Source organism: Bidens hawaiensis, unplaced genomic scaffold (genome assembly GCF_021521415.1).
Source record: "Bidens hawaiensis isolate Kalapana, Puna unplaced genomic scaffold, B.hawaiensis_p1.1 tig00022166_1, whole genome shotgun sequence".
NCBI classification, from domain to species: domain Eukaryota; kingdom Viridiplantae; phylum Streptophyta; class Magnoliopsida; order Asterales; family Asteraceae; genus Bidens; species Bidens hawaiensis.
The window spans coordinates 118,730-139,679 of NW_027493438.1; the positions used below are offsets into that span (position 1 = coordinate 118,730).

At 35.3% G+C, this 20,950-nt stretch overlaps 4 non-coding genes and 3 pseudogenes across 4 annotated transcripts; 2 read left to right on the forward strand and 5 right to left on the reverse strand.

Annotated features, from left to right (window-relative positions):
• Positions 1 to 82: 82 nt before the first annotated feature.
• LOC143564839 (U2 spliceosomal RNA) lies at positions 83 to 263 on the reverse strand (annotated as a pseudogene).
• An 888-nt stretch (positions 264 to 1,151) lies between these two features.
• Positions 1,152 to 1,348, reverse strand: LOC143564844 (U2 spliceosomal RNA). Its single transcript, XR_013140951.1, has one exon. It is a non-coding gene; the product is annotated as a U2 spliceosomal RNA (small nuclear RNA).
• Positions 1,349 to 8,034: 6,686 nt separating this feature from the next.
• On the forward strand, positions 8,035 to 8,230 carry LOC143564842 (U2 spliceosomal RNA). Its single transcript, XR_013140949.1, has one exon. It is a non-coding gene; the product is annotated as a U2 spliceosomal RNA (small nuclear RNA).
• Positions 8,231 to 9,879: 1,649 nt separating this feature from the next.
• LOC143564837 (U2 spliceosomal RNA) lies at positions 9,880 to 10,033 on the forward strand (annotated as a pseudogene).
• A 64-nt stretch (positions 10,034 to 10,097) lies between these two features.
• LOC143564815 (protein TORNADO 1-like) lies at positions 10,098 to 15,678 on the reverse strand (annotated as a pseudogene).
• Positions 15,679 to 16,705: 1,027 nt separating this feature from the next.
• Positions 16,706 to 16,900, reverse strand: LOC143564829 (U2 spliceosomal RNA). The gene has a single exon (XR_013140942.1). It is a non-coding gene; the product is annotated as a U2 spliceosomal RNA (small nuclear RNA).
• Positions 16,901 to 18,439: 1,539 nt separating this feature from the next.
• Positions 18,440 to 18,634, reverse strand: LOC143564832 (U2 spliceosomal RNA). The gene has a single exon (XR_013140946.1). It is a non-coding gene; the product is annotated as a U2 spliceosomal RNA (small nuclear RNA).
• Positions 18,635 to 20,950: the final 2,316 nt, after the last annotated feature.

Below are 20,950 nucleotides of genomic sequence, written 5' to 3' on the forward strand. Positions count from 1 at the left end.
TACTTTAACGGGTTTTCGGAAACCCAAGGACTCAATCGTATGGATATGTAAAATACAGGATTTCCAATCCTAGCAGGAAAAGGAGGGAAACGGATACTCAATTGAAAGTGAGTAAACAGAATTCCATACTCGATCTCATAGATACATATTCCCCCATAAAAAATAAGATTAATATCAAGTGAGGCGATGGCTCACATATCAGATATTAAACTTATAAGAACAGATACTACACTTGATCTTAGCCAAAAGGTCGAAAAAGGTATGCTTATCCTATTCAAGAACTCAATATAAATGCATATGCTAAAAAGGTAAGTTTAAGGCATTATACAGAAATACAATTCCATCTACGTTTTCACTATGTTGTCGGGTCTTAGCACACTTGTCCTGAAGTATTCCGACTGTGGTTTATCAATGATGGGAACTCTTAACTCATTACACTTGGATATGTTCTAAAAGAATTTAATATTTCAAGTTGGTGAGTTGCATGTATGAGATGAGTGACTTTACCATCAACATATATTTGGATTAAGTGGTGAGCAGTCTCGCAGATCTACTTCTATAGTTGCAGATACTTCACAAAATGTCTCCTGAAAGGCTTTCTACTTCTCGTCAAAATGACAAGACAACATATAAAGTATAAACCGTGTAGGGTTTCATTATTGTAATTAAGCTTTGAGTGAGTTTCTTTATACAATAAACGAGTTTGGGTGTTAGCCAACATAATCGAGTATTCCAATGCAGCTCTTGGGTGGAACCTTTTAACATCACCTTCTTCATCAGAGAACTAGAGCATCAAACAAATACCGGTCAAATTTTGGACATCACCCTTTATCAAATACCCTATTTGCAAACATTAACAAAAGGAAAAGAGCATGAATAAATACATCTTCAATTCCAAGAGAAACAATAGGTCATCATGTTTCAAAAAGTAGCAGTCAAATTTTGGATAGACCGTCAAGGCGTCAACGTTCAGTTCTTAAAAAGAAAAAATATGCTCTTAGTAAACCAACAATATTCCAGTTTATAATTATAATATGAAATAAATGACCAAAATTTAGAAAAGAGAGACAAAAAACTGATTTTAGTTACTAAATTAATTATCAGTATCAAACATTATTATTATTACTAAACAAGAGTTGAACTAAGACTTGGAGGGGTGCGCTAGGCCTTGGTGGTAGTGTAAGGCCAAGGCGACGCATGAAGACCCAAGCAGCAAGCTACTTTGACGAGCCTTCCCCCATAAAAAAATAAGATTAATATCGAGTGAGCCGATGGCTCACATATCAGATATTAAACTGATAAGAACAGATACTACACTTGATCTTAGCCAAAAGGCCGAGAAAGATATGCTTTTCATCTTCTTGGGTCTCTGCTTAGATAGGCAGTCCTTTCATGTATGTTTTCTTCACTCAGCCGATGTGGGATTATGATTAACTCTTTTCCCTTTGGTTTTCATCTCTCAGGGTGTCAAATAATGCTAGCCTTTTCTAAATGTGTGTGACTAAATTTAGTTTCTACAAGCCAAATCCCATAAACTCAACCTTAGTATTGTTGATTCAAACTCAAATAACTCAGTGCTGCTTACTCACATTATTACCAATAAACATATGTATTCTCTCTAACCCTGATAACTGTTGTGTTGGCTAAACAGAAACTATCCTATCATCTGAGAACTTTTATCAATGAATTCAGATATCTAAATTTGCTAAAGGATAGATAAAACTACTATCCAAATATATAAACTACACTCGTGAAATGTTTTGTTCATATCTAAATATCAAAACTCTTCACACACAGGCGCCTCGGCTGCACCATATAAAAGAGTCCACAAGCTCAGCAATCATAAGAAGACAAGGAAATTATAAACACTGGCATCTTGTTGTAAAGCAGTTAACAGACATTATTTAGTTATTAATAAACAAGCTTCTTCATCTCTAACACTTATAAGAGTAAATACATAGTCCTTCTGTCAATGAACAAACAGACTAATATGTATCTAACTAGACAAGTTTTGCAGCAAAATTGACTCCCTAAAGTGGATGCACTGAGAACTCAATAATATGTGACACCAAGTCCGTTGTTTATTATAATATAATAATCAGAGTCAAACGACTCAAACTACAATAGTTTCTTAATAAAAGCTTAAGGCAACGAGCAGCATCAATGAATTTGTACGCTCATTCCATCGACTATAAAACGTGTTTGATGTTTACTAGAGTCCTAAAAGGCTAAAAGATATGTTAATGTGTGATAATAGGAAACTGCAACTATGGCAACATGACTTTGATAATGTGTTAACTCCTCCACTAGTATTTAACACATCTACTTATAATAAAGTAAAATTAGTTGTTTAAGAAAGAGCGTCTACATATTAACTAGTTGTTTCACTGAATTGCTGCTAGTCATATTATTCAAACTACCAATAAATAATTAAGACAATTTTCCCAGTTAGTTAAGAAAGCAGCAGAATTAATTAGGTTTATCATAATTAAGTCAGATCAAAGTTGACAATTAATTAAATGGAAATGGAATTAGAAGGCGAAATGAAGAGATTGCTTGCATATGGTGATGAGGAAACTAATGACGGATAGAACTTAGGTTAAAAGATATGTAAGTAATTAATAAATTTTAACACCTGATGAGATGAATAATAATTGAGTGTCAATCAATCAATGTGTGGCTAGCTTTTTGTGCGAGCCTGACGATATCAAATGGAAAGTTCCTCAAATTAACTGTCGTCCATCAAATGGTCTAGTGAATTGTTTACAAACCATTTGTCAAAAAATTCCTCTATGTTAATACATTAAATAAACGGCCGAACATGAACAAAAAAAATTATAGTTATTTAATTAAATAAACGAACAAGAACATATGTTTCATTTGTTTATTTATGATGATGTTCATATTTGTGTTCATTTTTTTATGAAACTTTGGATGAATCATTTGTTTAATGTTATATATTTATATTTATTCGCTTATGTTCATTTAAATGTGCTCATTTATGTCCATGTTTGTTCATATATGACTGTGTATATTTGTTCAATAATATTCACTGGATGTTTCTCACGCGAGTAGTTTGGCAACGAACCCGAATATTAAATTTTGAAAATTTTTAAATTTAACCACATATATTGCAAATTCCGAACCTCACATCTTTTCCGTCATTTATTTCTTGACGCACAAAAAAAATCGGTGAGACTCGATTTGAAGATTTAGTGTCCCGATTTATGAAAAATATGCATGAGTGACCTAATTGAAACACTTTTGAAAGTTGACCACTATTTGTGAGATATTCCCAAAAAGTAGAGTATTAGGTATTTATTTAACAACTATTAAATCATACCTAATGATTGAATTTGAGAGTTCATATCAAGAAACATAAGCTTCTAACACTAAACCAACTACCAAGATAACAGAGTGTGAAGTATGTCAGGGACCACACCCTCCCCTTACATTAATGGTTTTCTTTTGTCACCGTTGATCTAAAATTAAACGGTCAAGATATAACATGATTTTATTCCTAGCGTCTATAAATAGCATTAAAATGCTAGTTCATATCACACCATAACAAACCTTACAAAAGTATCATCTCCTCTCATCAATATTTTCTCTGTCCTTTTGTAAATGAAGGCTTATAGTTTTTTCGGGGTCATGGTGATGGCACTTATAATAAATCTTATGGTGCATGCGCACCTCGGTATGGCTGCAGATTGCAACCCGACGCAATTGTATCCATGCTTGTCGTTTATATTGGGTGATAGAGCACCGTCTCCAGATTCCTCATGTTGCCAAGAGCTCCATGCACAAAATGCGTGCCTTTGTGCCTATGTGAAGGACCCTTCATTTGGAAAATATCTCCAAATGCCGGGTGCTACAAAAGTTGCACAAGCTTGTAGTGTAACAATCCCAGATCCTAATACATGTCACTAATTATTTGATTAGTCCTATGTAATTTAAGTTGATTAATGAATTATCATAATGAAAAACTTTTATTATATGTTGGACTTAAAAGTGTAATTTAATTTGTTTTAAATATCTTATGTTTTATGCTCTTTCTTTTTGGGACCAAAGTTCCACTAAGATAAATGAAGTTCAAGAAATAGAATACTAAATTTTTTTATTAAATATTACAACTTGTCAATGAAATTAAATGAATATTTCATCTTGAATTGACTCTTAACGAGACAAATTTATCTTCGAGCTCGACTTGGAAAAAAGCCTGAGCCAACTAATATTTTTAAGGTTGGATTTTACAATCCACATCAATAGTTGAAATAGTGTTGAAAATCACATGGCTCAATAGTCAATCCTATACTTATTGGAATTTAGTTGCTATTTGTAGTTTAAATTAGGGGTGCTCAAAATTTGATTCGAAATTCAACTTGATTCGAATTTGAAAGTGAAGATTCGAATTCGATTTCTAAATATTCGAATTCGATTTGCTTCGTATTCGAGTATAGTAATCGTATACGAACCGAATATGAATTCATGATTTTTTATTCGATTTGATTCGAAATTCGAATTCAAATTACATAAAATATTAATATATAGTTAATTTATTAATTTGGGTCAATCCTTAAATAATATATGTCGAAAACATAATAATTAATTCCAATAACCCATACTGATATTTCTTAATTTTGACAATACTTAATTTTAATTATTTTCATTTGATATTGTAGCTACTTTAAACTTATATTTATATGTTTTACATTGACGATTATGAGTTTTGAAGATTTTGACATATGTGAACTTGAATCAATTTGAATTCGAGTTTCAAATACGAATAGAATCGAATTTCGAATATGGGAAATAATACGAATATGAATACGAGTCAAATAATCTAACTTTTAAACGAATACGAATCGAATACCAGCAAAAAAACAAATTATTCGAATTATTCAATTCGATTAACTTGAAAATCCGTTATTCGATTCGATGAACACCCCTAGTTTAAATAGGAAATAAGTTGGTTTTAAAAAGTAATTTGTTTTAACTTGGTTTATATATAAACTATGTTATTATTAAACGTGTTATTGATATAAACAATCTAATAAAATGAAATGACGTTACACGTCTGTTTCCAATGTAACTAATTATATGTTAACCATGTATATATTATCAATGCATGACAGGTGAAAAGTGGTTGACTTTACGCTTGCAAAAATACTTAATGCGTCTATATGTTAATGTTTTCGAACTATGACCGGATGGTAGTCTTATCGTGGTAAAAGGTCGAACCAGATTAAAGTTTGGGACAACAATAGCAACATTATAATTATATCAAAATTTATATAAAATAAAAACATATGTTGATCATGATATTACATGTATTACATATATGTAATAATGTTATATTATATGTATGTAATTCAACAATATGATATATTACATATATGTAATATGTCAAATATCGCAATCGACTTACTTTTTTTTTCTTTTTTGTTTAGAAATGCAACCTTATAATTAAATAAATGACGATGTTTTAAAAAAGAAAATCATGTTTGGGTGTAGTTTTCGCGAGCTATTTATGAGTTATCATAGAGGATTCTCGTATGTGTCCATATGGTTTGTTGGCGGAAGCACATTAAGTCCCTCAAACGTAAAATGATCCGATTGTGTCCATGTGGTTTTCTAGCCGACGGGTTGTAGGTGCTGAAAACAATCCCCTTTTTTTCATATTGCATCAACAATAACAAATCTTCAGGCTATAATTACAAAACAAGTCGATAAAACTAGTAACAACAATTTTTCGACACAACCCACTGCATTCTCGGGTAGGGGTGTTCATCTGATTGGATAACAGATTATTCGGGTTATTCGGTTTGGGTTATTTGGATTTGAAAATTTTTGGACCCGATCCAAAATCCGATCCGAATTAGGAATATTTTTATCCGATCCGAATCTATCCGAATTCAATTTGGATGAGATTCGAATAATATCCGAATAATCCGAAATTATCCGAATAATCCGAAATAAACCTGAAAATTTTTCCTATTTTTTTGTTCCTAACGTTTGATAGTTTAGAATCACAATAAACATACAAACTAGAAAATACAAATTACTCTTAACACAAATTTAAAGTTTAAACTTCAAATAATAGTCTAATAAATATACCAAACCGGAAAATACCACTAAAAACATGTTTTTTATTCGGATTAAACGAATATCCGAATAATCCGAACAATCCGAATATTTTAAAATTCCATATCCGAATCCGATCCGAATCCGAATTAGTTATTCGGATATTCGGATTGATCCGATCCGAAAATCCGAAGAAGAATTCGGATCGGTTTATTTGAGTTTCAGTTTCGGTTCGGATTTCGGTGTTTTTCGAATTTTTTGAAAACCCCTATTCTCAGGATTAAAATATTAGGAAAATAAATGATAAGATTGGATAGGGGAAGAAATGAAAAGAAATTATATACTTAAAAACATTCTCAAGTTAAAATACAATAAAAGAAAAGAAAGTTTTAATTACATTTTTGAGTTAGATCGGAAAAAAAAGAAAGAAAAAAATTGTAACTTTACAGTTATGTCTTCGTTGCAACATGGAAAAGAAAATTGAGATAGAGATAGTGTAAATTATTAATATTTTGGGGAAATTTTGGAGGAAAAAAACATTAACTTTTCTTTCCATTCTTTTTGTTTATTTATTATTTAGAAACTCAAAAATGAAAAAAGAAAATTTTTCTTATATTTTCTTTTCCTAACTCTTACCTAAAGAACTCAAGAAAGCAAACAAGTTTAAAATACAAATCAGGGCATAAACCTAAACAAAGTCGAACATAATAGTAGATCGACACAGAAATTGACAAAAACAAAGATGCATACACGGAGTTAGAAACAAAACATACCGATAAAACTAGTAACAATAATTGTTTAATGCATCGATTACATAAAAATATCAAAAACATGTAAAAACTAGGTCTAAATCGACTGTTTTAATCTAATAAAGCATAACCAGGTTAACAATACATATCACCGAATCAGATTTGGAGAGATCGAATGGGTGGGCGGGCGGTCGTGACGGTATTGAAAATATTAGAAGTTAAAACTATAGTTAAAAAACATAAAATTATTCCAAGTAAATGTCATACCGGTTCCAGCAAAACACAGCTCTTTGCCTATCACAGCGAATATCTGAATCATCATTCGTTCGCGTTGTGCTAAGAAAGAAACATAAGCTGTGCCATACATTCAAAGTAAAGTACAAGCAAAGGGCTTCCCTTTTAATATATTATTATTAATTTATTATATGCAGTAATTACTAGTGGAGTTAATATCTCACGTTATGAAAGTCATGTTGCCATAGTTGCAGTTTCCTATTATGATACATTAACAAATCTTTTGTAGTCAAGTGAACCAGTGTATAAATTTGCTGCTTTAAGCTTTCATTAAGAAACTACTGTGGTTTGACTCTGCATTATATTATATTATAATAAACAAGGAACTTGGTGCCGCATATTGTTTAGTTCTTAATGCATCCAGTTTAGGTAGTCAATTTTGCTGCAAAACTTGTCTGGCCAGATACATATGTGTTTGTTCATTGGTGGAACTATGCAGAAGGACTATGTATTTACTCTTAATAACTGTTAGAGATGAAGAATTTTGTTTATTGATAGGACTGAATAATGTTGGTTAGCTGCTTTGTCAATATTCATAAGTTCCTTGTGCTCTTATGATTGCTGAGCTTGTGGACACTGTATTTACATTTTACAATTAATGGTGTAGGTGAGCTTGTCTAGCATTTAGGCAAATTTGGATTTCTGAATTCATTGATGACACAGTTTACAGGTGATAGTTTTTGTTTAGCCATAACAATAGTCAATACGGTTAGAGAGAAAGGATCGGTTTATTGATATTTGATAAGAGGGTGTGTAAGCAAAAGCGGGTTCTTTGAGTTTGAAACAACAAATTTCAGGGAGGTTCTGGATCAGGCTTGTTAGAAACTCTCACAGTCCCGCATCGGCTGAGTGAAGACATATATGAAGAGACTGCCTATATAAACAAAGACACAAGGAGTTATCAGGCATACCTTTCTCGGACTTTTGGCTAAGATCAAGTGTAGTATCTGTTCTTATCAGTTTAATATCTGATATGTGAGCCATTGGCTCACTCGATATTAATTTTATTTTTTATGGGGGAAGGCCTGTTAAAGTAGCTTGCTGCTTGGGTCTTCATGCGTCGCCTTGGCCTTACACTACCGCCAAGGCCTGGCGCACCCCTCCAATTTGCAGTCATAAATGTCTGAATTAACTGGTGTGCTTCCCAACTATGTTACCAAGTACACATGTGAGCTAGCTGGTAAGTTACAAAGACAATGTGATTACAGACTACCAAATCACCTATCAGCACTCAGATATGTGCATATGGCGTCTATAAACCAAGCAATCTGACCATCATCCCTGTGAGTCTATTTTGTAGCAAAACTTGTCTGGTCAGATTCTTAGTTTGCTTGTTCATTGGTGGAATTATGTAGGGCCATCATGTTTACTAGGTCATCATGTTTACTAAAAGAATCTGACAAGGGAACTCTAACTAAATTTATGTTAATAGTTGCAGTTTTCTATCATGATACATTAACAAATCTTTTAGCAAAGATCAAACATGTTTTGGGCTCAAATGTACAAATTCATTGATGCTGCTCATTGCTTTTAACTTTTATTAAGAAACTATTGTTGTTTGACTCTGCATGTTCATATATGCTATAATAAACAATGGACTTGGTGTCAGATAATATAAAGTTTTTAATTAATGATCCACTTTAAGGAGACAATTTTACAGCAAAACTTGTCTGGTCAGTTACATTCTTAGTTTGTTTGTTCATTGGTGGAACTATGTAGAAGGACTAGAAGAAGTTTGTTAATTGATAAGACTGAATAATGCCTGTTAACTGCTTTACAACAAAATGGCAAAATTCATAAATTTCTTGTGTTCTTATTGTTCCAAAACGTGTTGGTTCCGAACACGCAAACCAGCCCACGCCAGACCGTCTCAGGCCCATCACGTGAGAGGTAAATCAGCCTCCTTCAGTGGCAAGGCGATTGGCGCTTAGGATCGGTTTCAAACCCACAACCTCTAGGTTATTGTTCCAAGTCTTACACCCTCTAAACCAACTGAGCTACACGGCGGGGACTTCTTGTGTTCTTATGAATCTATTGTGGTTTGACTCTGCATGTTCATATAAGAAACTTTTATTATATGAGCTACACGCCAGACCGTCTCAGGCCCATCACGTGAGAGGTAAATCAGCCTCCTTCAGCGGCAAGGCGATTGGCGCTTAGGATCGGTTTCAAACCCACGACCTCTAGGTTATTGTTCCAAGTCTTACACCCCCTAAACCAACTGAGTTACACGACGGGGACTTCTTGTGTTCTTATGAATCTTGAGCGTGTGGACTTTGTGTTTACTCGTAATGTTGCACATAAGGAGCCTGCGTATGAAGGGTGCTAAAATTTAGAAATGAATTAACATGTCACAGATTTGGTTTTGATATTTGGATATAGTTTTATCTACCCTTTAGCAAATTTGGATATCTAAATTCATTAATAACAGTTCATAGCTGATAGTTTTTGTTTAGCCAACACAATGCTTATCAGGATTAGAGAAAAATGATCAGTTTTTAATAAGAGTGTGAGTAAGCAACTCTGAGTTTGAATCAACAATTTTAGTTCTTTGAGTTTGAATCAACAAATTTAAAGGTGAGTTCTTTGAGTTTGAATCAACTCTGGTTTTGTCTTGTTTTATGGTATTAAAACTCTGAGAGATAAACTAAAAAGAAACAAAAGAGTCTCTCACAATCTCACATCGGCTGAGTGAAGAATGCATATATGAAGGGACTCCCTATGTAAACAGAGGTCCCAGAATATAACAAGCATGCCTTTCTCGGCCTTTTGGTTAAGATCAAGTGTAGTATCTGTTCTTATCAATTTAATATCTGATATGTAAGTCATCGGCTCAGTAACTTGTTGCTTTGGTCTTCATGCGTCGTCTTGGTCTTACACTACCACCAAGGCCTGGCGCACCCCCCTCCAGTTTGCAGTAAAAATTGATTCTGTTCTAAGTAATGTTGCTCAGCTATGCTACATACAGTTAGCATTTAATAAATATTGGACAACTTGTAATCGATGGGAGTTTCTTTTGTAATTCTGTTAATAGTTTTCAAGTTACTTGGATAGCTCAGTGTACTTAAAGAGAATAAAGATGAATAGAAAGAAAGAATTGCAGATTCCTTATGTGAGCTAACTGATAAATTAGAAAGATAATGTGATTACAAACTACTAAATCATCTTTCACCTCTCCGTTTTGTCACATAGGCACCTCGAATATCTCATTTGATCTTGTATACAAATGGCGTCTACAAACCCACGCAATCTGACCATCATCTCGGTATCTGACCCTCCACAGCCCAAACTTTTCTGCAATATCTTTCCCTGTAGAGCACCCTCTTTCCCTTAGAAAATCCACAACCCACTGCTGTGCTGCTTTCATATCTTGCTGAATGTCGGTTGACCTCTCTCTGCTCCCGCCAGCAGCCGCAGCCCCCACCACCCCAGCTGCCACCACACCTGCTGCCCCGTATGCAAGCGGGTTTCCCGCCAGATGCGCCACTTCTCTGCTCAAATCCGGTATCATCTCGCCCATTCCCGCAGCTATATGAGCTCCTATTTTCAATGCAAATGTCAGCAGTTTCATGAAACCTTTCATGTATGGAGCCAAAGATATCACTGCTCGGTTATCTATCTGCATCATTTCACACCCCATTTGATCTTCAACAACATGCATTTCGCCTCTGAACTCACACAACATATGAAGCCGAAGCGCGGTCATCCCCGATATCATGTTTGTCATCAATCTTCTCGAGTAATTCTCGGTTTTCACAAAATAAAACATGTTTGGAACCTTTCTTTCTTCTATCTGAACGTTATAATTCGCTATATAATTAACCTTTCGATGAAGCTCGGTCAGTAGCCTATGTTCATAATATCTCAGCCCTTGGATTTCTTGCTTCAAGTCTCTGATTTCCATCTCAATGATCTTGAGTCTCTGAATCACCTCTTCTACGCCTTTAGCGATTCCCGCAAATGACGGGTCAACTTTACCGGATTCATCCTCTTGAGGGCGATTTTGCCCGTTTGAATCGGTTTCGGTAGGCACTTGTAACTCCACAGCTAGATTATAAAGATCATGATACCTTCTATGAAGTACTTCTCTGAAGTCATCATCAGATAGTAGATCCCGAGCAAGGTCAAACCCGGCTCTTAGTACGAGTGGGCCCGAATCCGAGACTGGGCTCCAAGTATGCTGATAATCATACATGCTGTCTGCTGGAACTGAAAGCAAAGCCTCCTTTAACTGAGGGAGTGGTACACATTGGGTTTTTCGGTATCGTGGGGGTGTTAGATTCTTGACACATTCTGGACGAATGACGTTTTCGGTTAAAGTTAACCCGTGACAAAGGTTTTGGATTGATGGGTATAGAAGCTCTCGAAAGAGCTTAATGGTTTCGGTTAAGTTTTTGGTGGAGCAGGCAAGAATATCAATATGGTACCCGAGTTGTCCTCCCAGCTCGACCCGAATGTGGACACCATTGATGTTGATCAAGATGAGGTGTTTTTCTAGACTGTATGTTGCTCCATGTTGGCTCTTGAGCCCTATGATTTTGTTGTGTAGTTGTACCTGTTCCCAAATAAAATAAGAAAGTTAGTTTAGAGGGCGGTTCGCTTTGTGCTTCGAAAATATTTTCAGTTTCTAATGAAGATACCTGTAATTTTGGGAAGAACCCGGGGGTGAGGAACATGTGACTCGAGTCGTGGCATTCAAGGTGCCTGCCTGCAAAAACACAATCAGATGTGACCAACTGCCATCTCGGTATTCTTGTTCTGTTTTCTTCCAGAAGAGAAGGAATCAGCAGCAAAGATTCCAGATCAGACGGATCTTGTCTGTAACATAACTCCAGTTTCAGCATCATGTTCACCAGATCTCCCGCATCCAAGTTCCCGAAGATCTTGGAACCCATCCCAGGAATCTGGCTATGCAAACTTCCTCTCAGAATCTTCTCCAACTCTTGTCTACTCACAAATCCACCATTAACATCTTCGTTAGAGTTCGTCTTTCTAACGTTTAACTTCACTAGCTGACCGATCACCTCACCGCAAAACCACTGGAAATCCAAAATCAAAAACTCTAATTCTTCAAAATATATCACCTCTCCTATACTATGAAGACACGTGACAACCGCCTTTCGCCTCATCTCAACTCTCTTTACAATGTGATTGCTTCTCGATTGAACACGCAGAGACGGAACTCTAATCTGGCATAAATCACTAAACTCTTGCCACCTCATCGCTGGTTTGTCGTGATTCTCCGACCTCCAGTCGGATAATATTGTTATAAGACCATTGCAGAGTTCATAGACCCTCGGGACTCTTTGCAGCACAGTTTTGCTGGTTTTTCTAATATGATGTGTGAGTTTACTCACTGAAGCAGATGATCTTGCATCAACTGTGAATACAGTTGGATAGAAATCGACATACCCTTGGAACTTATTTCTAACTCTCTGTATCGTGTTTACAGTATGCTGGAAATCCAGTGACGTCGGATCCACCTTATCATGGTGTGTTAGCACCATGGTAACATTTGGTAGCATGCACTGCTGGTCTGCTCTTTTTGAGTTGGAAACTATGAACCTGAGCCAGTACTGCAGGTCTTCTTCCAACTCTGAGGGTGATTTTGGTTCTTTGTTGTTTGGTTTACGGAACAAGCTGGAAACGACTACAAAAAACGAAGCGCTCCCGTTCCCCGGAAACATGAGGTCGTGGACGGAAAAGAGCTCGTGGTGACCTCCTAGGTTCCATATCGAAAGCTTTGTGTCTTCGTCTTTGAATGTTTTTACTTTCATTCCGGAAGTTTTAATCGCTTGCTCAACTGGATTTACTAGAGTTTTGACTTGATCAAGGTATGGTAGCTTTGGAGAAGACAGGTTTTGTGATATGGAGTTGCATAATGTGGTTTTTCCTGCATGAAGATGATGTATATATGTTGATTATTTTACAAGTTGATTAAACAAGAACAAATTGCATAAAGAAATGACATACTTCAATCAGGTAATCATAATATTTGTGTGAATTTCTAACACGACATGAAAACGCAACACAAACCGAACATGAAATTCACAAGTTTGGGGTTCGTAACGAATTCGGATATAGAAACAGCCGGCGAACATGTTTAGTTATCTGTTATCCCTTCCCTGCCCCCATCGAGAAAAAAAACTGACTAATCCTAAGACAAAGGGTTGAGAAACTCGGTGACACTATACTTGAACAACTTGGGGCCGGGCCTTCTTTTCGTTGTATTTGGGTAGACCTGACGGGTTCGTGGTTGACCCATTTAACGCATTTATGTTTATAAATAATAAAAGTATGTGATTTGTCATAACTATATTGAACAAGTATTTTATGCCAAAACATAAAGGAGAAATGAACATATGTTTTTATAGTGTAAACATAATTATTTATATACATATGTATTATTTGTAGTAAATTTGTAACTTGAAATTTTTAATATGGAAAAAAGAAAAAAGAAAAACATTTGGGTTAAACTAATCGTGTTCATGTCAACCTGTGAAAACCAAAATTCTCTTAAGATTAAGTGTCTGCCAATATTTTCGGGTTCGGATCACGTATGAGCCGTCACCCCGCGAATATGGCCCGTTTAACACCTTTAGCAAAAGTAACTTTATAAAATGCATAGCATGATCAAACTTACCAGCAAATTCTTGTCCACAAATGAATATTCTGCAGCTTTTAGGCACTGTCATAGGCATATCATTGAGCAAATCAACTTCATTTTCAGGTTCAGATTTTGCATTTTGACCCAATTTCAGATATATTTCTTCTGCTTTCCCACAAATCTGCAGTGGTGTTCTTGCAACATCAATCTCCTCAATCCATGGATTCACCTGCAAAGTCTCCATTATCGCCTTCAATACCAAATCACCATCGACCCCTTTGCAGCCTTGCAAAGACAAACACTTCAAACTAGCATTCTTCTCCAAACTTTTAAAAACTCTAATATAATCTTGTGGTTTTAAGCTTTGATCTTCATATATACCCAATCTTGTTACAGTCTGATTACTGCTCAACATCTGCAAAATCGCAATCAAACCACTCCTCCCGATCTTCGTTCTTTTCCCTCCAAATGTTATCGACTTTAAAGTTATATTCGCTTGAATTTGAAGAGTGGAAAACCGAGTTAACGGGCAGAGCAAGTGTTCAACACCAACCCCATTAAACCGGTTATCATCTAAATACAAGTTTTCCAAGCTTCGGATCTTGAATAGTCCAGCTGCAACATAAACAACACCCTTGTTTTTTAAGCATGTTTTCGTGAGACGAACTTCTTTTAGACTCCGGTTCTGTTCAAGAACCCACCGAAACTCCTTGGCCCACCGGGATCTCAACCGGACCCCGGTCAGGTCAAGAGATTTAACCGTTGTGTTCCACCCCAGCGCACAAGCCACCCTGCACGCGCCTGAAACTGTTATCCGGTATATCCGTAATGTGCTACTTTCGGGTGCGAATTCAACCACTTTTGAGCTTGGTTCTTATCATGCTCTCCACTCCATACATGAACTTCCATCGATCGGTTTCTTGCTAGCACTGCAGATATCAATGGAGTTGCTGTGATCGAACTCGAGTCAAAGATAGTCAACACCTTCAACGTCGAATTCGCTTCGATCATTTTGGATATTTCTTCTGCCCCTTTTGATCCTATTGAATCTTCCCATATTTGTAACTCTTCTAAACAAGTATTCACCTGTAAAAGTAATCAGAAAATATTTGAACAAATATACTCAAGTCCCGATCGATAATCAAACACAAAGTAAACGACTAACTCTCATTTATTAATCAGAAAATATAACTCAAAAAATTATTACAATATCTCAAAACCAACTATGACCGACTTGTCATTATTGGTCCTCAAGTATACCGACTTGTGACTTAAAGTCGGAAATTACGTCCAACATATACTATATACAACTAGCATTACCTTTAAAGCTGACGCTATTAAACTAGCTCCATACGAGCCAATTCTTGATTCAGACAACATAATCTCTTTAACCACTTCATTTTTCTTCAATATTTTCGCTAACCGGTCCATGCACTCAAAATCCAGCTTACATTTCTTGAACTCGACTCGTTTCACATTCGACGAATTATCAAGCAAGATCTCAAGATTCCTTACTTCTTCTATATCCCACTCAACCTGGTAAAACTCTAGATTCTGTAACGAAAGTCGTGTTTTGGACGATGATGATATGAGTGTGAGAATGTTAGAAAACTGGAAATGGGATTCATTTGAAATGTTTATATGAATGGAATCATTGGTTTCTTGATGGCAACATGATGTTGGTTGAGAAAGATGGAATGAAATGCTTTTAAATTCGATAGTTTCGGTTTGAAGTGATTGAAGAAGCCATTGAAGGTCTCTCAAGCTTTGGTTTGATGCCATTGTTCATGAATGTATGATGATGTAACGGTAATTATGTTTGAAATTATATTATTGTATAAGTTCATAGGGTATTGTGAAGTGGTTTCTTTCGGCGGAAAATATGATTTGCTTTCACTTTTAACTGTTTTGCTTTTATAGTTTGTGTGGGAAAGTTTGAATAAGTTGCACTAAAGGAAATAAAAAGTTAAAACAGCATCTATGATTTCTCATATATTTATTAAATGTAAATATTTTACTAACAAAAGATTAATGAAGCATCTTAAATAATTGATTTTTCATTTTTGGATTAAAACTTAACATTGGAAACTTCAATTTAAATAGTAGATGCTTTTCACTTTTTATAAAAGCATGTTTGGTTGTAAAGAAATGATAAATTCCTTGATGCCTAGGTAGGTGATGGTGTTTCAAAGCATTGATACCATTCCTCGAGTGGTTGAATTCTCTTTAATAGTAATAAACAAAATATTTAGAACCATAAATTTTATTCACTCATGCATGTGCATGCATGTGTCATAACCCTTTTAACTGTTAATACAACTTTTTGATTTAAGACCAAAATTCAAACTTTAGACCAATTATCAGATTAACTTTCCAAACAAACCTCAATACATATTCAATACTTGAAAACACTTACAATGGTGTTACCTAACATAATAAAAAAATAATTTACTGTGTTAATCACCAATTAGTCACTTGTTCTTGACCCATTTGAGTAAATTATGAAAGTAAACTTATCTAACAAATTATAAGCATCATAAACGATATTTCCAGGCTATTAAGAGTAATCAAGCACACTGGTATACAGATTTGGAGGTGACGTATATCTAGCGTCACACTTTAAAACCCAGGACATTTGTCTCGAAACTAAAATTATTTACAATGTTTTAAAATCCAGATCATCATCAATATGTTTTAAAATCCAGATCATCATCAATATCCGCAGTTCACTGGTTGTCAATCTGGTTTTCAAAAACCGGTTGTCCAAAGAAGGTAAGATCAGTCGTTTTCATTGGTTTTATTCTCTAAACTAAAGACCAAGTTTTTGATCTGTGCCCAATTCATTAGCTAATAAACAACGTCTTTTTCTTTGGAACTGATGGAGCATTAATTTCATATAAAAAAAACCTATATATGGCTATGCTGATTTCAATTATATTATAAAGTAACAAAAAAAATTGACTATGTTTTGGAGGGGTGCGCCAGGCCTTGGTGGTAGTGTAAGAGCAAGGCGACGCATGAAGACCCAAGCAGCAAGCTACTTTGGCTGGACTTCCCCATAAAAAATAAGATTAATATCAAGTGAGCCGATGGCTCACATATCAGATATTAAACTAATAAGAACAGATACTACACTTGATCTTAGCCAAAAGGCCGAGAAAGGTATGCTTATTCACATCTTGGGCCGCTGACTATATAGCCGGTTTCTTTATATATGTTTTCTTCATGCAGCTGATGTGGGATTCTGAATAACTATTTTTTCTTTTCAGTTTTCATTTCCCTTTAATACCATAAAGAACTCAAAATTGTTGATTCAAACTCAAAGAACTCGATGTTGCTTACTCACACTCTTATTAGTAAACCGATCCTTTTTCTCTAACCCTGATTGCCTATTGTGTTGGCTAAACAGAAACTATCATCTACGAACATACTATTAACGAATTCATATATCAAATTTGCTAAAAGGTAGATAACACTACTATCCAAACATGAGAAGTACACCTGTGACATGTTTATTCCTATCAAAATATTAGAAGTCTTCACTCGCGGGCCACCTCACCTGCGCCATTAAGAGTAAATACAAAGCCACAATCTCAGCATTCATAAGAACACATGAAACTAAATCAATAACTTGGTGTCTAAAGCACCAATTTCTCAAAATTATATTGGTTGTTCTTGTGACATTAAAGTAAACGTCAACTACATGCATATGGGCATCTTGTTTGATTATGAAAGTAAACTTATCTAACAAGTTATAAGCATCATGGATAATGTTTGTAGACTATTAAAAGTAATCAAGCATGCTGGTACACAGATTTGGAGTGATGTCTATTTAGCATCACGTGTTAAAAGCCAGGACCTTTGTCTAGAAACTAAAATCATGTCAATGTTTTGAAATCCCAGATCAACTAATTCAATATCTATGATTTAACTCATGACTTTTTAGGGGGTGTTTGGTTCATGAGAAATGATGGTAATTAGTTGAATGATACAGTCTAACACAAAACATAGGAAAAAGATTACTTCGTTGCCCAATACCCATGTGTCTTGGATGTTTGTTTGCCTGGAATATCCGCAATGCCTCATGAGTTACAACAGATCATCAATGGACGGAAGTCTCTTTAAAACTAGAGCACAAGTGTCTGAAATAAAATCCATTTCTTAATCAAAGACAACCCTTAAATAACAAGTAGCAAAGTGAAATATTACGGTTATAATTCTTACTGCAATTCTACTAAATCTTTTTTAGTTATTTGGTAATACGGTACGGTAATCACAATAACACCAGTTAGTATAAGTAAATTTAGTTGTGGTTTGGAGGGGTGCGCCAAGCCATGACAGTAGTGCAAAGCCAAGGTGACGCGTGAAGACCCAAGTAGCAAGCTACTTTGACGGCCCTAGTGACTAGATTGATTGAATTAGCATGTGATCAAATATAAAAAAAAGGCCAATGTTGCATCTTCAGTATGTGGGAAATTAATATACTTGACTGTGGATACGGTAGAAAAAAACAAAGGAAAATAATAACACATTTAAAATATAGGGTTTGAATCAAATACAAATTAATAACTAAATATACAACCTAATGTATATATTATTTGTCAATCCTACAAGAACTTCCCAACAAAGCATTATTTTAATTATTAACCATTACTAAAACATGTTAATTATTAACCATTACAGAAATAAATTTAACTATATTTTGGAGGGGTGCGTCATGCCTAGGTGGTAGTGTAAGACCAAGGCGACCATGAAAACCCAAACAGCAAGCTACTTTGACGGGTCTTTCCCCATAAAAAATAAGATTAATATCGAGTGAGCCGATGGCTCACATATCAGATATTAAACTGATAAGAACAGATACTACACTTGATCTTAGCCAAAAGGCCGAGAAAGGTATGCTTGATATATTCTTGGACCTCTGTTTACATAGGCAGTCATTTCATGTTTGTATGCTCTACTCAGCCGATGTGGGATGTGAGACTCCTGTTTTTCTTATTAGTTTTCAACCCTCCAGATCCTTCTAAATGTGCCTGAAAATTGTTGTCTTGCTCACTCACACTCTAATCAATAAACCGAACTTATTTCTAAACCTGATAACTATTGGCTATATGCAAACTTTCCAATTGGTTTTTCAACTCTAAGGCTCTGTTTGTTTTTACCTCTTTTCTCTGAATAGAGGAAAACGTCTGATTCGGTCAGACGTATTCAGACGTGGGGTTGTTTGTGGGGTTTTTTGTTTTTTTTCTGGCATTAAGAGGTTCAGCGTCTTAATAGCATCTGAACCAGTAAGAGCTTTTAGTGGGTCTGAAAACCTCTTAACCCAAAAAAAACATACGTTTGTCTTCGGCCTCCATTAACTTCTAACCCGGAGACTAGGCTCCATCTCCGACGACTAGAGGTTCGTCTCTAACCTCCACCTTTTAATGATTCAGATTTCAGACATTTGAACCACCTCTTAACATTCAGATGTGGTATTCAGATTCAGACTTAAATCTCCAAAAAAAACAAACGGGGCCTAAATCTCTTATAACAAACCATGAGGAAGTGCGTAGGCCTGTAGTTAAACCAAATGTTCGGTGAACTGTTCGTGAACCATTTGGTGGGAAGTTCTTTTTGTTCGTTTATTTAATAAGCATACGAACATGAACAAAAAATTTGTGTTCATTTAATTAAACGAACGAACATGAACACATGTTTCGTTTGTTCATTTATGTTCATGAGTGTTCACTTATGTTCATCTATGTCTTTTTTTTATGTTCGTTAACATAGTAATAGAAATAAATTAAATATATTTTTTTTGAACGGCCAACGAATCCTCAAAATAAGCTACTGGCTAAAGTCACCACATCGAGATACACTCGCCTTCCAATTCGGGGAAACCTTCACCTGAGGCCAACGTCCTGAACACTCGCCCGAAGGCGCAGGTGTGGTGAGATAAACACCCGTTTAGTTCAATGGTCCAACTAGTGAACACCGCCTACTCACCTAGTCTCCCATCATCACCCGATGTTGCTGAAACTAAATGATGGGGGCGGGAATCGAACCTGGGTCACATGGAACACGAAGTCTCTTCCTTACCACTCCACTACAAGCTCATTGGCAATAAATATTATCTGGATGAGTCATCTATTTAATGGTTTTATATTTGTTCATTTTTGTTCATTTATGTTCATTTATGTTTGTTTGTGTCCATATATTTGTTTGTCTTTGTTCATTTATGTTCGTGAACTGTTCATTCAAATTTTAAACAAATAAACATAAACGAACATGAACACAAAATATGTGTTCGATTAAGTGTTCGTGTTAATTTAAAGTTAAATGAACAACACGAACATGCCCTTGTTCGTGTTCATTCGGTTCGTTTACAGGCCAAGAACTCTAGAAGTGCATATTAAGGTCATCAAGTTTTCAACAATCAACCAACACTACAAATCCGTTTTGGAATGCACCTGACTGAATTATTCTATGGCATGCATCATCAATAACTTCACCCTGAAACTTAGATGTTACATACTTTAAAGAATTCAAACGAACATATGGTTCATAGTGTCTTCATCTAGGTGCGTTTTTTTTTCTGTTTCGTGTCTTTTTCATTTTCCTTTAGTTGCTAGTGTATATGCAACTTATAGGTTGATTTATATGCAAGTTGTCTGACGTCTCTACACGTGTAACGATGACATGCAAGTTAACAACGAATTAAAAGTAAATAGAAGTACAGGCTTAATCACATAGCTAATAACAGTTCTATTTGTTAAGTTATCCGATGCACGCCAGCTTATATTATCTTCTATTGTTATTTGTTAACTATGATAAAGTGAAAGCAAATCACTATAGATTTGGCACACAACAGCCAAAGGCGATCATTTCTTTCTAACCCAATTGTGATGTTCATCATACGAAATGACAAAACATATATTTCAAAGAAATTATATAAATTTTGGTGTAGTTGGGATGCTTGTCTACCTTAAATGTGTAGCAATTCGAAGAACTTTTGAAGCACAAGTTTGTTACCGTGTTATCTTTGAATGTTATCAAATACTACTTATCAAGCTTCCAAATGATAAAACATCACATATGTGTTGTTACTGATAAGCATAACTAGAAAACGATTGCTCGGTAAAGAAATGCAGAGTTGGCTCATCATTTTGACAAAAATATACCTTAGCATAAAAGTGGATGTTCAGCAGCCATGATCCTGTTTCCCATAGCACAG